This window comes from Labeo rohita, chromosome 1, assembly GCF_022985175.1.
Source record: "Labeo rohita strain BAU-BD-2019 chromosome 1, IGBB_LRoh.1.0, whole genome shotgun sequence".
In the NCBI taxonomy this organism is placed as follows: domain Eukaryota; kingdom Metazoa; phylum Chordata; class Actinopteri; order Cypriniformes; family Cyprinidae; genus Labeo; species Labeo rohita.
Window position 1 is genome coordinate 24,234,519 of NC_066869.1, and position 15,834 is coordinate 24,250,352.

At 40.2% G+C, this 15,834-nt stretch overlaps 1 protein-coding gene across 17 annotated transcripts in view; it reads right to left on the reverse strand.

Annotated features, from left to right (window-relative positions):
* Positions 1-15,834, reverse strand: part of LOC127152700 (teneurin-3) — a 589,677-nt gene that overhangs the window by 177,204 nt on the left and 396,639 nt on the right. For 2 of the 17 annotated variants that reach the window (XM_051094556.1, XM_051094493.1), the window contains exon 1: positions 7,387-7,833. The exons of the other annotated variants lie outside the window; for them this stretch is intronic. The gene's annotated coding sequence lies outside the window, so the exon portion shown is untranslated. Of the gene's footprint in view, positions 1-7,386; positions 7,834-15,834 lie in introns of those variants that run through there. 17 annotated transcript variants of the gene reach the window in all.

The window sequence follows — 15,834 nt, forward strand, 5'->3', positions numbered from 1 at the left end:
GATATCTGTTTTTATCAGTCTCCATTGTATCAAGTAAATTGCTGCAACATAATTATATGGTGGTCACAACTAAATAAACAGTGTTTAGATGGCTGCATGTACTGCAGCCAATGAGCTGCAATAATTACATAAAATATACCACAACATTAGGCGTTACGCTCTGTTCTGTCTGGCAAAATGATATTCAAAACAAAAACAATATTAACAAAAATGAAAGGCGATATGAAAAAAAAAATGCTGCTAAGAAAAGTCGCTGCTGCTTCAAAGCCTTTTGCCAGCCAAGTGAGCTGACTGAAGTTCGAACAAACAATAAATACCCAGCCACATAAAAAAGGTCAGCATAGCATTATCTTACTACAAAAGATGGAAAAAAGGAGAGAAAAAGAGAGAGAGGGAGAGTTTGATTTATATAGCGGCTGGTAGTGAGGGAGGGACAGCACTAACTACAGTTCCACTAGAGCACTGTCACACATAAACTATCAAAATGACTTTTTCAACCTACAACAAGGACAAACACGCACAGAGGGAGAGTGAGCGAGAGAGAAAGACCACTTTAATAAAACCAGCGTTACTAAAAATAACCACCGTCGTTAATAAAACTTTAACAAATAGCCATGTTTTTATTCAGACCATGTTAATTCATATTAGCATTGCATAATCACGCCTCTAAAGCCCTATTTGGACCAAAGTGGTTTTCCCTGAGGAGCTCAGGTAAATTTGTGCTTTACAGATGAATTTTGTGATTTTAATCCCGTTTGAATTAAACATGTCTGTGTTTTTCTCACCATAGACCTCAACACAAATATAGAGAAAATTACCTACTGTTTTTCTGCTAAATCAGACGTCCTTTGAGAAATCAAACCCACACAAAGAACAATGTCTGTGATTGTGGCACATTATTTTTGGCAAAATGCTTCTCGCTTATTTTTTAACCATAGTTGAATACTCTAACTAAAGCTGAATTTCCTATTTATGCTACCTGGTGCACCTTCATTATGGATTTACTTTTTCGTCTTTCTACAAAATAACAGCTAGTGGTTTTACTCTTGGCATTCCACACTACATAAAAAGGAAAAATAAACCATATGTTAAATCAGAATACACTCTTAAAAATAAAGGTGCTTTAAAAGGTTCTTCACATGCAGCGATGCCATTGAAGAACCATTTTTGGCTCCACAAAGAACCATTCAGTCAAAGAACCATCTCTTTCTTACCTTTTTATAATCTTTTATAACTTTTTGTGAAATAGATAGGTTCTTCAGTTGTTAAAGGTTCTTTATGGAACCATAAAGACCAAAAAAAGGTTCTTCTATTGGCACCGTGAAGCACCTTTATTTTTAAGATGTAATCACAGATTTCACAGAATGAACACAGTAGTAGCAAAGTCAGGCATGATTTTGTTTCTTAATTAATTCTTAATTAACCTTAATTATGTAAATAACATATGTGACCCTGGACCACAAAACCAGTCTTAAGTCGCTGGGGTATATTTGTAGCAATAGCCAAAAATACATTGTATGGGTCAGAATTATCGATTTTTTTTTAATGCCAAAAATCATTATTAAATTAAGTAAAGATCATGTTCCATGAAGATATTTTGTAAAATTCTTACTGTAAATTTATCACAACTTTTTGATTAGTAATATGCATTGCTAAGAACTTCATTTGGTCAACTTTAAAGCTGATTTTCTCAATATTTAGATTTTTTGCACCCTCAGATCCCACATATTCAAATAGTTGTATCTCAGCCAAATATTGTCCTATCCTAACAAACCATACATCAATAAAAAAAAGCTTATTTATTCAGCTTTTAAATGTTGTATAAATCTCAATTTTGAAAATTTGGTTTTGTGGTCCAGGGTCACATATTATTACTGCATTTAATCACATACACTACTTCACAAAAGTCTGGGGTTAGTACATTTTTTTTGAAGTCTTTATGTTCACTAAGACTGCACTGATTCGATTAAAAAACTGTGAAACAGCAATATTGTGAAATATTATTAAAATTTAAAATAACTTTTTTCTATTTCAATATATTTTAAGATGCACACTTATGCCTGTGACTCAAAGCTAAAGCTGAAAATAATAGTGCTGCTTAATATTTTTGTGGAAATTGATGTTTTTCAGGATTCTTTAATGAACAGAACATTCAAAAGAACAAAATTTGTTTTAAATATTTTTTTTTTGTAACAATGCAAGTCTTTACAGTCACTTTTGATCAAATTAATATGCCCTTGCTGAATTAAAAATAAAAACTGACCATAATCTAATACATTTTTGTGCGCAAAATTGCTTCCAAATCCACTGTCCAAACCACTCCATGGAATCAAAGTCTGTGATAATAAATTGAACATGTCCCATTCGTACAGTGTTTATGACACAGCACACAATTTTGAGTTTGTTCATAACCTTTGTTTCTATTATCAACTGTCCTCTAAAGGATCTGGACGTGAGCTGTGTGATTACACCTCACATGGACGCTGGAGCAGAAAAAGACTAGGAGACAAGGGGACATTTTTCACCCATCTAAGATTGGCTACTTACTACATGATCTCTTGTGTGTTTGCGCCTCAAACCCCTCTAGCAAATTCTACAGGCTGATTTGCTGGAACACAGGGGGCGAAGGACATTCCCCTACCCCTAAACCCCCTTCAGATAGCGTCAATATGATGTTCTAGGTCACATCTATCAGCCCAGTCCGTTCTCCTAGCGTCCCATTGACAGTAATGCTCATTTAATCACCTTAATGAGAGCGTGGAACGGCGAGAACAATGATGTGTGGCCGCGGTCGTTTAACTGTAGCTCGGATGCTTATGAAATGCCGTCTCTCCTCTTCCGTGTCAGTGTAATCTCATTTGGAATCTGTTTTACTGCCTTCAGCAGGCACACTCAAAAACCTCTGAACACACTCTCGCACACTCGCTAGTCTCGCTTCTCGCCGGCTCTGCTTCATTATACATGACTGTGCTGCTAGGTGGATGAGCCGTTGAATAGTTTCTTTCTTTTCTTTTCTTTTTCTCTCACTCTCACTGGACTAGATATATAGCGAGAAAAGAGTTGAAGAGACAAGAGACAAAAAAAAGGACATTGAGGCTAAAGTGGACAAAGTATAATCTGGTTAGGCCACGTCACCTGCTGAAACCAACTGAGGTGTCGAATTGCTGACAAAGAGATTTTCCTCCCGCCGTCTCCCCCGGTAATAAACCAATTTGTGGTACTCCACATTAGAGCGCCCACCGTCACAGTGGGACACCGGCAGAGACCGTATGTGCACATATATTATAGAAAATAGCAAATATACTATGAATATTTACAATATGAAAAATCAATGATAAAAAATCATGTTTTAGTTCTGGCTGATAATGTACACTAAAAATACACAAACGTAATTCTGTGCACTGATAGTAAATATAAACCAACAGAGATAAACTACCACAGCTAACCCCCACAGAGACGAACAAACCAACTTTCGTTCCCCAACAGGGGACAAATCAATAGAAAAAAATGACATACGCAGTCATTTTTGCTGTCTTGCGCTATGTGAAGGTTAAAAAGTTTTAAATTGCAAGCGTAAATCCTTGTTTTGGCACTGCAGTAGTCGAACTGCAGTTGTTTGTTACTGACAATTGGATTAATATAGTGAGTCCCACCTACAGCAGTATTTGTCTGCGTGTGTGTGTATGTGAATGCATACAAGCATTTGTTGCAAATGGTTGTGTCTCCGGACCCTGACCTCTCTGACCTCTCATTCAGCGCTGACGAATCGTCTTTCTCGTTCTCCCTCAGCAGCCATTACCGGCAGCCTAGAAGCCTCTCTTCCTCACTAAGCTGATCACTCTGTCATAGTCCAGCACCCGGCACACCGGAGTCTCACACACGTGCACACACACTCACTTACGTACACACACCGGCAGTTCAACACGGACAGTGTAGGAAAACCTAAAATGGAAAATTCCTCAACGCTTCTGTCTCTTTATAAACAATATATAGAAAAGAATTAGTTATAGAATTGTAGTGCATTCTATTAAAACTATGCTAGTTAATCATGAAAAATGTGATATAAATGAATTCAAATTAATAATGTTAGATGCAACTAATTGTGACAGTATTTAAGTGATGCGCAAGAGCTGATCTGCATTGCACCAAAATTTCTCTTGATATCGGTTTGCTTCTTTAACTTGTATTTTAGTATTTTTTTTATAATTGCATCTAAAAATATAGGTTTTTTTTTTGTCTGATGTTAAATGTATGTGAATTTACACACCCTGTACACTTCTGTGTATGACTGTGTGAGTGTGTGTGTTACTCAGTATCTAAACCAGGCTCTGCTAATTCTTGCTCAACCAGTAACATCTATAAAACATCAAATACAGTCACCATGATTTAATTAGGACAACAAAAAAATATAAAGGAAAAAGATATTTTACTGAATACTTGTGAATAAATGTGCAACGAAGGAATAGATGTATAAATATTTACAGAATACGTTCGAGTCTAAAATTAGAAAGACTTTGAAGCATAAGGGAAAAATATATTCTTCAAAGCCGTATTTTTTACCTTATGAATATTGCAAAACTTATTACATAACAGAGACATTAAAAGCAAATAAAACATACAGACATATATAAATTAAAAAAAATGAAACTAAAGTAATATAATTTAAAAAGTTTATTTTAGCGAAATAAAAAATGATTTAAAAATACAAATTTAAAGCATGCAAATAAACGTATGTTCACTGTAAAGTAAATATACATGTAAAACTAAAAATGTCTGTTCAGTAATATCTAAATATTTTTAAATTAAGATTATCATATTAAATCTAAAGAGAACTCATTCTCAGCCAGAGATTAGAGAACTCATTTAAGCAAAAGAACATTTGAGGACAATGTCTCGTGCAGTCGCAACAAATTTATCAATGTGTGCGCTTACTTCTGGATTTTAGTAAATAATACATACGAAGGTGAAGACTGCCACATCAGTAATTCCAAAACTTCCATAACCCAAATTCAGCTTGTTTGTTAGTGTGTGTGTGTAGGTTTGGTCTCTGTTATCAGAGTGCTTGGATGTGATAAAACAAGAGTTGTGATGAGAAAATAAAACAGATCAATAGCGTCTGGGATGTTATCTGGGTTTACAGTGGTTAGAGCCTCAGTCCAGAAGGGCCTGCCTGTTTCTAGATGTTTCTTCTTCGGAGAGCTTACCCATATGGACACCGATCTAGATAAGACTCGCTTATTCCACACACACACACCTCATCGTTCATCAGCCTCTCTTTCTATTCTTCTCACTCTTCATTTATCTCACTCGGCCACTATCTTTGTAAATGATTCTGTGGCTGAGTATCTCCGAATCTGTTATTCTCATCTTACTCTGTTTTATATTTTTTTTTACTTTTTAAATCAACGCCTATTGTTTCTCACAGATGCATAATAAGCACAAAGCAAAAGATAAGAAAATCAAACAGCTCTAAGAGATATTAAAAGGCAGGAGGAAAAAAAAAAAAAAAAAAGGCTGATTTACCAACGACGATCTGGAGCGAAAAACGTCAATCACTTTCATTCTTTCTTGTTCATCCCACATGTTGCAATTCATTTCAGCTTCATTCATATTTTTTAATGGCAGAAACATTTTTCCAAAGAAATCTTAAGGCCGATGGTACAAACGGAGGAAGGCGGAGACGCCTGGGCCGTGAACCGCAACGTTTTCTCTCACTTTTTCGCTTTTCCATTTAAAGCGCCACATGCGCAGCTCCAACCCAAACCAATTTTTCCCCGCATGAATTAAATATGAGGCTTGGTAATGTTTAAATGAGCAACCGAGAGACAAGCTCGCTCAAACCAGCTCCCAATGACCCCATCCGCTTCCCACCTAGGGCGTCCAAACACCCTTCATCATCATCACGTAATAAAACAAAAAAATATATGGATAAGAAAATGTGACCTGGCTCGTTTTACAGCACAGTAAATCAGCCTATATTACTGGCTGGTATCAAAGGTAATTGAAACTTTTATTCTTTGAGTAATAGCACCATCTCCAGTAATGCACTCCATCAGCAAGATTACTGCACACACTGAACATATATCACACAAAGCAAAAAGGAGCTCTGGTTGCTAGGAGATCTCGCCCCATTTGTAAGAGACAGAGAAAGAAATAGGGAGACACTGAAAGGAAAAGGAAAGGAAAGGAAAGATGGCTTTTTCCTTTTCCTTTGTTATTTTTCTCCCTTGCAGAAAAAATAATAATAATCAAACCATTTATTTCCTTTCGCTCCGAAATCGCTTCTCTGTTTATAATCAAAGGAGACGAGCGTGATCATAAATCAAATGTGAGCGTGATACAGGGTTTATAGTGGAACCATACACTAACGCCTGCTGCAAAAGGGACATTAAACACCTCCGCACATGGCCTAGACTCAATAGCCAATCTGACAGCTTATTCCTCATGGCGCAGGGGGTCAGAGGCTCTGCGTTGCATTTGATACACACAGCGGACCACTTTTTCCTCTTCATTCCTTCTTTACGTGTGGAGCCCCACAACTGAAAAGTGCAGGAGAAATTCAGCTCACACACATTTGCAACTTCACTTAAACACAAACAAAAGTGGCGACACACTCAAGAGTTTTAACTAAATGACTATCCTGCACATATCCGCACATCGATCAAAAGCTTTTCTGACTAAAACCCCGTAATTACACTTTTCAGAAGGGTGCGGACACCGGATCTATCGCCATCCATCAAGTGGGCCGGGGGAGCGGACAGCGCGAGCTGTTCAATTGAAAAGGTAGCGGAGCGTGTGAGAAATTCCACACTGAAGCTGTTTCCAATTAGCTGCACTGTAAATGCCTATTGTAGAGCGGCGGCACGCGGCAGTCGCGCAAGCCGCCGCTCTCTGTCTGTCCTCCTCGAAGCTAATCAAAAATGAACTGAGAGGGAAAACAAGAGGGGAAAAAGCATGCAAACGAAATGCGAGCGTGTTCTAAAGCGTCCCGATCAAGGGGTGGCTTTCGGAGGACGTTGTGATTTTCAGAAACGCAGCACTGCCTTGCAGCATCGTATTAAATGTGACACTATTTGAGTGCAAATACTATTATTTAAAAAAAATACATAAATGATATAAAATAATTAAAAGGCTGTGGTGACAAAATAAATCAGAGTTTGTTTCTGTTCAAACTAGTCCATTATTATAGTCAAACAACTGCACTAGGCATCCCAAACATGCACTCAAACACGCCTAGACGGTGAAGATAAGCACAAAATAAATGAGAAGAGAAACCGGACAAGAGTGTGAGAGAAGCAGTGCGCGCAACAAGAATCGGACAGCGGAACAGTTGAATCTATAAGCATGCATTGACGGGGGGAGAAGGGGGTGGTGTTCAGATGTTACCTTGGTCAGGGCTCCTCCAGCGATGACCTGAAGGGTTAAAATGAACCCCCCCACTCCAGGGCTGTAGAGGGTCATCAAGACTCAGCTCAGAATACTTAACGTCCTCTTCCCATTCCGCGCACACACATGCACGCACACAGCCGCTCTCACACACACATGCACGGCAGCCAGACCTGCGCGCGGCACGTATGAGATTGGCGTTCCGATGTTCCCACCGAAGAGCAAGAGCAAACTCAAAAAAAAAAAAAGCAGTGAAAAAGAAAGATGAGAAACGCAGGATGACAGCTGACTAAACAGACACGATTGGTCACAGAGAGGTTAAAGAAGCATCATGCGTTTAGATTATCGCTCTCTTTCGAACACTCTACGGTGTTGCTGCTGTCTATCTCTGTCTCTCTCTCACTCTCTCTCTCTCTCGTACAAGCGGAGGCTGTGCTGATCGCAGAGGCTGCTGATGCACTGGGAAGTTTGCAGTCCTCGATGGAGCCCCCGTCACGCATGGCTGGTCCCGGCGCACGCTATTGGCCGCGGCTCTGTCAATCCGATACTTGGGGGGAGGAGACAGCGGTAGAGGTGGGAGGGAATAGGAGGGGCTTTTGAGCTGCATTAACCATTTGGAAGCCAAAAGAACTGTTCTTTCCCCAGTCACCCCCTCTCAATGTGTGCGCGCACACACACACACCTTCAACACAAACACAGACTCCCTGGGTCTGCAGCTGTTACTGCTGCTGTTTAGGGGGAACAAGAAAGCCCACCTTGACACAGTTCTTTCCTTCTAAAGTTTCACTCCTGCTATGCTTTTATAAACTCTTTTCTTCTCCTCAAGCGCACATACACATATATGCATACAATCAATGCAGAGCAATGACTACAATCCAGTATTTTTCCTTACAGAAATGTTTTTTTTTTTTTTTTTTTTTTTTTTACAAATGCCAAAACAAGCCTGTATTTGTGCACATGCAACTAGCAACTAATTGTAATGATAACACCCACAATTGTCACCATTTAATCTTCCAGCCAATTCCTCACTGCAAAACTAGCAGAAATCATGCAAAACGAGAAGAGAAAACTGAAGCACTTCCAGAGTCCAGTGGCCCATAATGAAAAGCACAAGTGAAAGTTTGAGGGCTATTTTGTTTGATTTAGGAGCATGGCTGGGAGCCGGTCCGGTGTGAACAGAACATATTTGTGCATAAATGCATGACTTTATGATCACCCCCTACGGGCATGTTTCAGGAGAGGCCATTAGCCTTTCTACTCCACTGAGAGAGAGACTGAGTCCCACTACAATTCTATGCAGAAGAACTATTTTTTAGCTTTCTGACAAGTATTTTGCACTGGCCGTTACTAAATAATAAAGTATTGTTCTGGACATCTGGGTCTCGGGGTTCTTTCGGCTTTACTTGACATGAGGGAATGTAGAATATTGATGTTCCAATCTTCAACTTTCTAATTATTTGGTAAAACGCAAGTGGCAATTTAAAAGAGTGATAAAGTGTATTACTAAATATATTTTCTGATCAGAAATGTACAGACTGAAGGCACCAAAGGTACTTGTTTTACGCATTCATGTGTGAGTGTGTGTGTGTGTGTGCTCATAAATTTACATACCCCTAGCATGACATGTTAAATGTTAATAATTCTGACAAAATTAGAGGTATCATGTAAACTGTGTTATTTTTTTCATTTAGTACTGTCTTGAATAAACTATTTAACATAACAGATGTTTATATATAGTCCACAAGACAAAATAATAACTGAATTTATATAAATGACCCTGTTCAAAAGTTTCACCTGTGACGTTCAGAAAAATCCTCTAGCTTCTGCACATTATTTGGTTTTTCCAGCTTGTGACTGTATGATTTTGAGATCCATCTTTTCACGCTGAGAACAACTGAGGAACTCATACATAAGTATTACAAAAGGTAAAAACATTTACTGATGCTTAAGAAAGCAACACAATGCATTAAGAGCCAGGGGGTGTAAACTTTTGAACAGGAAGATGATGTGTAAATTTTTATTTTATTTAAAGATTTTTTTTTCATTTAGTATTGTACTTCAGATGCTACATAAATATTTACATGTTTCCCAGAAGACAATACAGAGTACAATTTACCCTGATCATCCAATTCAAAAAGTTTTCACCCCCTGGCTCTTAATGCATTGTTTTTCCTTCTGGAGCATCAATGAGTGTTTGAACCTTCTGTAATAGTTGCATATGAGTCGTGGATCATCCAGAAAACAACACACAGTATTAAGATTCAAGGGTATGTAAACTTTTGAATGGAGTCATTTTTTATAAATTCAGTTATTTTGTCTTGTGGAGTATACATAAAAATCTGTTATGTGAAATAGCTTATTCTGGACAGTACTAAATAAAAAAATAAAAAAATTTTCATGATACCTCTTATTTTGTTAAAATTATTAACATTTTGCATATTCTGCAAGGGGTATGTAAACTTATGAGCACAACTCTATGTGCACTACAGTTCAGACGTTTGGGGTCTGTAAGGTTTTAAATGAGAAAAATTCTGTAATATATTAAAAATGAAAATAAATGTTTTCTATTTTAAAATGTTTTAGGGTGTAATTTACTCTTGTGATGCACAGCTGAATTTTCAGCAGCCATTAATCCAGTCTACAGCGTCACATAATCCTTCAGAAATCATTCACACGCAAAACAGTTGTGCTGCTAAATATTCTTGTGGAAACCAGATAATCTTTTGCAGGATTTTCTGAAGAATAAAACATTTATTTGCAATAGAAATCTTTTGTAGCATTAGAAATGCATTTACTGTCACCGTTGAACAATTTGGTGCATCCATGCTAAATAAAAGTATTATTATTTTTTCCTAACAATAAAAAAAGCCTTGCTGACCTCAGACTTTTAAGCGCTAGTGTAGTTCTCCAGATGTTAGCTGAATGTGACAAACTCTCCCTTTGTTAACATTCATGTAAAAATGAAATAAAATACAATAAAACAAAAAGTCTATGGTATGTTCTTAGTAAATGTGTTTCTTTTAGCTTGTCTGTTTACCCAAACACACATGTTAGATGATCCTACACCAGATTACACTTCATCTTCACATCTGAGAGGATCTGTAATGAGACACCTTGGAGATGCACGCATATACACACAGCAGTAACTGAAAGACGTGTAGTCAAACAGCCATTAATACACGCCAGCTCACTGTAAACTAATCTGCATTTGGTTAAACTGTTAATATCCCTCTCAAAAGGGCTTTCCTGCAAGGAAAGGGTTATGAAGAGGGCGATCAATGCCTACTTTAAACAAAGGACTCATTAAAGCCGTGCACGTGGAGAGCTTGGAGCGGCCGCGACACATCACAGAAAGCGTGACTCAACAATCGCTCTCTTTAATGATCGCTGTAATCTAATTCTAAACGCCCTCATCGCTCTGCATGCACACGTGTATAGGGTTTGACAGGAGACGTGATATATGTTATGCTTTTTTAAATTATGTTTTTTTTCCCTGTGTCTCTCCGCTCCACTTGCTTTTGCATTACAATGCAGATTGCACTTGTTTGCGGGGTGAGCGGGAGAGAAGGATAAAATAGAAAAACAATTTTTCGTTCCATTGTTCGTGGTGTTCAAAGCTTTACGGATCAGCTCGGTGGGCCGTACGAGAACGTATGTACGGCTTCTGCTTACCATAAAAAGGATGCCGCTGTTGAATACATGCACAACCTGCTAAGCTTGACTTTAGCGCTGCGCAGAGTTTATGTACAGAGCAGACCGCCGGATCATTAAGTTGCAAATTAAGCATAGTTGCAGAGAGCAGACGAGTATATCCATCAGTCAGTGAAGTGTGAGGGCCTGTCACCGCAGAGAAACAGATCCTACCGTCCGCTAATCCGCCCGGGGTGCCTTCTCCTCTCTTGTGTCCCCAGGTACTGCACTTAACATTCAATTTTTATTCCTATTTGCTTGCTTATTTGCCTGTATCCCTGCCTAGCTGTTTACCATCTCCGAGAAGGTTGTGTAATGAGGTAAACAGTCCACTCCGCGGTGACAGTGCTTCGTAGCGGCGGAAGGGGGAGATTGACACGGCCGATGAGGAAAAGTGGGGAATGACTGACAGCGGATGGGGTTTCGTCGAGGGACGACGACAGGTGGGTATGCTAATGCGGGTCACGCATGTACAGCGGGACCTTCCTCTATTACATTCTCTTTCTTTTTCACTCTCTCAGCCTCATTCTCATATTCCCACTGATGCCCCCGCAGAGCGGGCCGTGGAAAAGAGAAGGCTGTTTGCTCACACCGTGCCAGTCCCAGCAGCCCCCGGTGAATACAGCACCCCGCCAGCGCTCTTAAGCCCCAGCGCAAACAAGCCACATGCACGCACGCTGTTTGAACTTTCTCCTACAGTTGCAACTCATCTCTCTATGTCTTCTGGGTCTTGCAATCTTTTCTTGCTTTAACACAGACTGATACTATAGTTGATACTTATTTATGGCCTGGCAAGAGCTTGTTGCCTAAATTCCACGGCCTTCATAGCCCAGTCCTGACTGCCACAAAATAAAACCTGGCTGTGCCCCCCGAGAAGCGAACTACGGTTTGGACAAAAACACCAAGTAAAAAATCTGTGAAAAGCATGTGTGCGACTTTGATAGGTATTGTTGGTCAAAGCCCCACGGACATCCCCTGTGGACAGTGGTCTGGTGGGGTGCGAGTTCAATAAGAGGTCAGAATCAATCAGAGGACATGTCACTTTGCTTACAGACCCCACTCTATGCTGACAGGCCCGAAAGCCAAATGTAAGACAGGGCGTGACCTTGGAGGTCACGTGGGGTCAAGTGACTTTGGGTTTGGGCAAAAAAACGCTGTGTTTTCCGATACTAATTAATTTTTTCCTAAACCAATAATAGGGAGATGGCTTTTAGTGCTTGGGAAAGCTTCAATATACGACACTGACATACACACTTGCGCCATTTATCTAAAGGACAGATAGAAATGTAGTTGAAATTCCCTTCAAGGGCAGGCTAGTTTAGTGTCGTAGATTAATATGCCGCTAGTAGGAGAGTCACAGATGGCTCTGCAACACAACAGCCAAGCAGCAGCTGCTTGCGCCATGGCTGGTGTGGCATCAGTGCGTGGTCTTCACAGAGGCCTGGGCAAAAACACAATCCCTGCCTTCGGAAAACAATGGAAAATCTGCTTCATATCAATCTTGATGTAAATGGGTGGAGAAAAACAATTTAGCTTAGATTGTTAAAATAATCTGGGTACAAAAAGGGCCGTAAAATACTTACATCCACCCACACCTGTGCAGATTAAATTAGAGCCTTCTGTAATACGGCGTGACGGTCTATTAGTGCAATGTTTCAGCGGTAAATACAGATATTGTTACTGCCAAACCTGTAGATGAATCAGATGACATGTAACAAGGCATAATGGGCTATTGATTTTCTAACCACTCAGAGGACATTGTCGAAGATTTAATGGACTACGGATTCTTAATATGCCTTAATATTAATAAAAAACGACCTCTTTTTTTTCATGTTAAGACCTGGTGCTTTACTCAGCAGAACGGTAAGGGTTGGATCTAACCGTAAGACAAAGCAACAGTGTGAATTTTCTATTCGATTTATACAGCAGGCCTTTGTTTGCGGAGTAAAATGATTACGCACGAGCCCTGACCCATTCACTCAATAGCCATAACCACGTTTAGAAATGCGCCACAGCGTCAGGACTCATTAGAAATGCACGATTGTGTCTCGTAAAGTGATGCTGATGGAGATGGCAAACATGTCTCAGTATCTGTGCGTAATTAGATGCAAATTAGCGCCAATTTCAGACAACTCTATTCAAACATCAAACAAGACACCGTAGTTAATTATAACTAAGACAGGAGGTAATTTAGGCCCGTGCCCTCTTGCAGGTGTGAACAGACTTGCTAAAGGAGGAGAGAGAAGTGAGATAGAAGTGTGAGAGAAGTGAACACCCGACTAAAGTGGCTGTTGATTCACTCCTACCTGTTTCCAACTCTGACGTGCTAATTCTCAACAGAAGGTGCTTGCAAAAACTACCTGCGCCAATTATTGCACATTTCTTCATTAGTGAGCGAGGGCATTAAAACTGATGGAAAGCTAGCTTGAATTTAGAGAGCTTAATTCATTTCTTTTTTTTACAGCCGTATCTTTGAGCCCCGCAGCACTAATGGGTACACGCTAAGATTAAGATCATAACGCCAGCTAGCCTTTTAAAGCTCTACTTCACAAAACTTTAAAGACGAACTTCTTGAGAAGCCCAATTACATGCAATTATCAAAAGCGCTGCCGCAGAGGGTTGGCGATTTACGCTCAAAAAATTGCGTCTGGAATGGCTTACGTGTCAATGTATTGAGTATTAGCTGAAAATTATTCTCCGACTGATATTAGTTTACACAAATAAAGGCTTCGCAGCCCTTTAGCGCGTGCCAAACGACGCCGATGCCGAACTACAGCTGAGCTGTCCTTTTAATATCCCCCACAATTCTCAAATAATGACCGCCCACAGACAGATACGCATTTTGAAGCGAGGTCCAAATCCTGTCTCCAGAGACAAAATCAACAAAAACAAAATAAAATAAAAATCGAACTGCAGAGCTCCCATTTTCCTGTCCATTTGGTATCACGGGAGGCGAAGCTGTGGAGCCTCATTTCCACCGCCGCTTTGCCTGGCCAGAACGAATGAATATTTCTGATGAAGCAAATGCATATGCAAGGAAGGCTTGCGTGCTACGAGTCAATAGGCGTCTCCCTTGGAGAGTGTCTTTTCTCTCACTGAGCATTGATCATGTGCTACATTTGCCTCCCGCTCACAGAATGAAAGAAAAAAATGAGGGTGTATTTACAGGGGCTTGTAATGATATCATATATCAGACTGACCCACTGGTGTAATGATTTCGCAAAAATACCTCACTTAGAGAAAAGCAGAGGACAGTGCACGCTGAGATGGACTGTCGCTGAGCAGCCCCTTCTAACGGATGTTGCTTGGGAGCAGGGGAGGAATACGAAAATGGGGATTTGTGTTGTGTCGCACGATGCAGTAAACATCTAAAAATCTCTTTGAGATGGCAGATGGAGCCTGTTGCCAGAGATTTTCCTTCATAAAATTCAAGAGACTTCCCATGGTGATGTTGCTTGTTTCTTGTGACGGTGGGCAAACACAACATTGTGGTTAGGGCTATCCATTGAACGCAATATTTAATTTCTCGATGTTTCTGATGAACTCATCAGAATGGTCACAATTATGTATCGACATTTCTAAGAAATTTTGAAGATTACCCCAAGATATTACATTATCACATTAAGGCAGACAAGTAAATCATTGAACATGATGTTTGAACATGAAAAGGGCTTTGAAGTCAATATATCTTTGACAGTCCTGCCACATCCTGCTACGCAGTTATTCTCTGAAAAAAACGTGATTTGATACCTCTATAAATTCTATTCCATTTGGTTATGCTGCATCTATCTGCTTTACGGACGGAAGAATTTGTCTTGTGTGAATAAATCCACAAACCTTATTACAAAAGTGTTATTTTTGTTTTTCGACACATTATTGCATTTATAATTAACTAGAATAAATAAACACTCAATGCAAGACGAGAGCCTTTGAAAACCAAGCATCGGGCCTCCACAGAGACGTGAGCTGAAATACAGAGTATCTATTGTCACTTGTGCTTGCTCTTTCTCATAGAACCGGAATATCAATATGCCACCTTCTCCTGGAGATGTGCTCTTATACGCCCTCACTATGGAACATTCTTACCTCTTCTTTTCTGAACCATCCCTCCATATCTCGATGTACGTGCACCCCATGCAGCTCAACACAAGCTGGATTATGGGGTGGGAGGTGCAGGCAGGGGGCAGACACAGCTGCTGCTGTCCCTTACGAGAAGGGACTCCCTGGGGTGACCCTTGTGAAAGAGGGAGGCCGGCTCAGCTAAGCCACTTCATTCAGCGGCCCCATGGCTCCCTGCCGGGCTCAGGCCAGGGGCTACACCAAGTGAAAGAGCAGCGAAGAAAAGGGCAAGGATACGGGACTGAAAAAAAGAGCAAAACTGGGTTTTGGAAAGGGGGGCGACTGGCGGTGGTCATATTTTATTTATTCTTTTTTTTTTTTTTGGACTACTTTTCTGCCGTGGTGCGAGTCATGCAGATCACAGATAATTGTTGCGCTGTCAGAAAGATTTCCAGCACGGCAGTACGCCGATCTAACCCACAGAAGGGCTAAATAACAACAATCACCATGATCATAAAGAGCAGAGCCCATGCTGGAGAACTCCATTCACGCTAATCAGGAGTCCCACTGTTTTAGTGCGTCGGGCACAGCACAAAGGCCTGCTAGCAGGACGCCCGGCCCGCCATCACCACTGCAACCTGGCTAAATGGAGCAGGTGATTTCCCAGCCTCCCTCCGGGCCCGGCCAATCATGCTCACA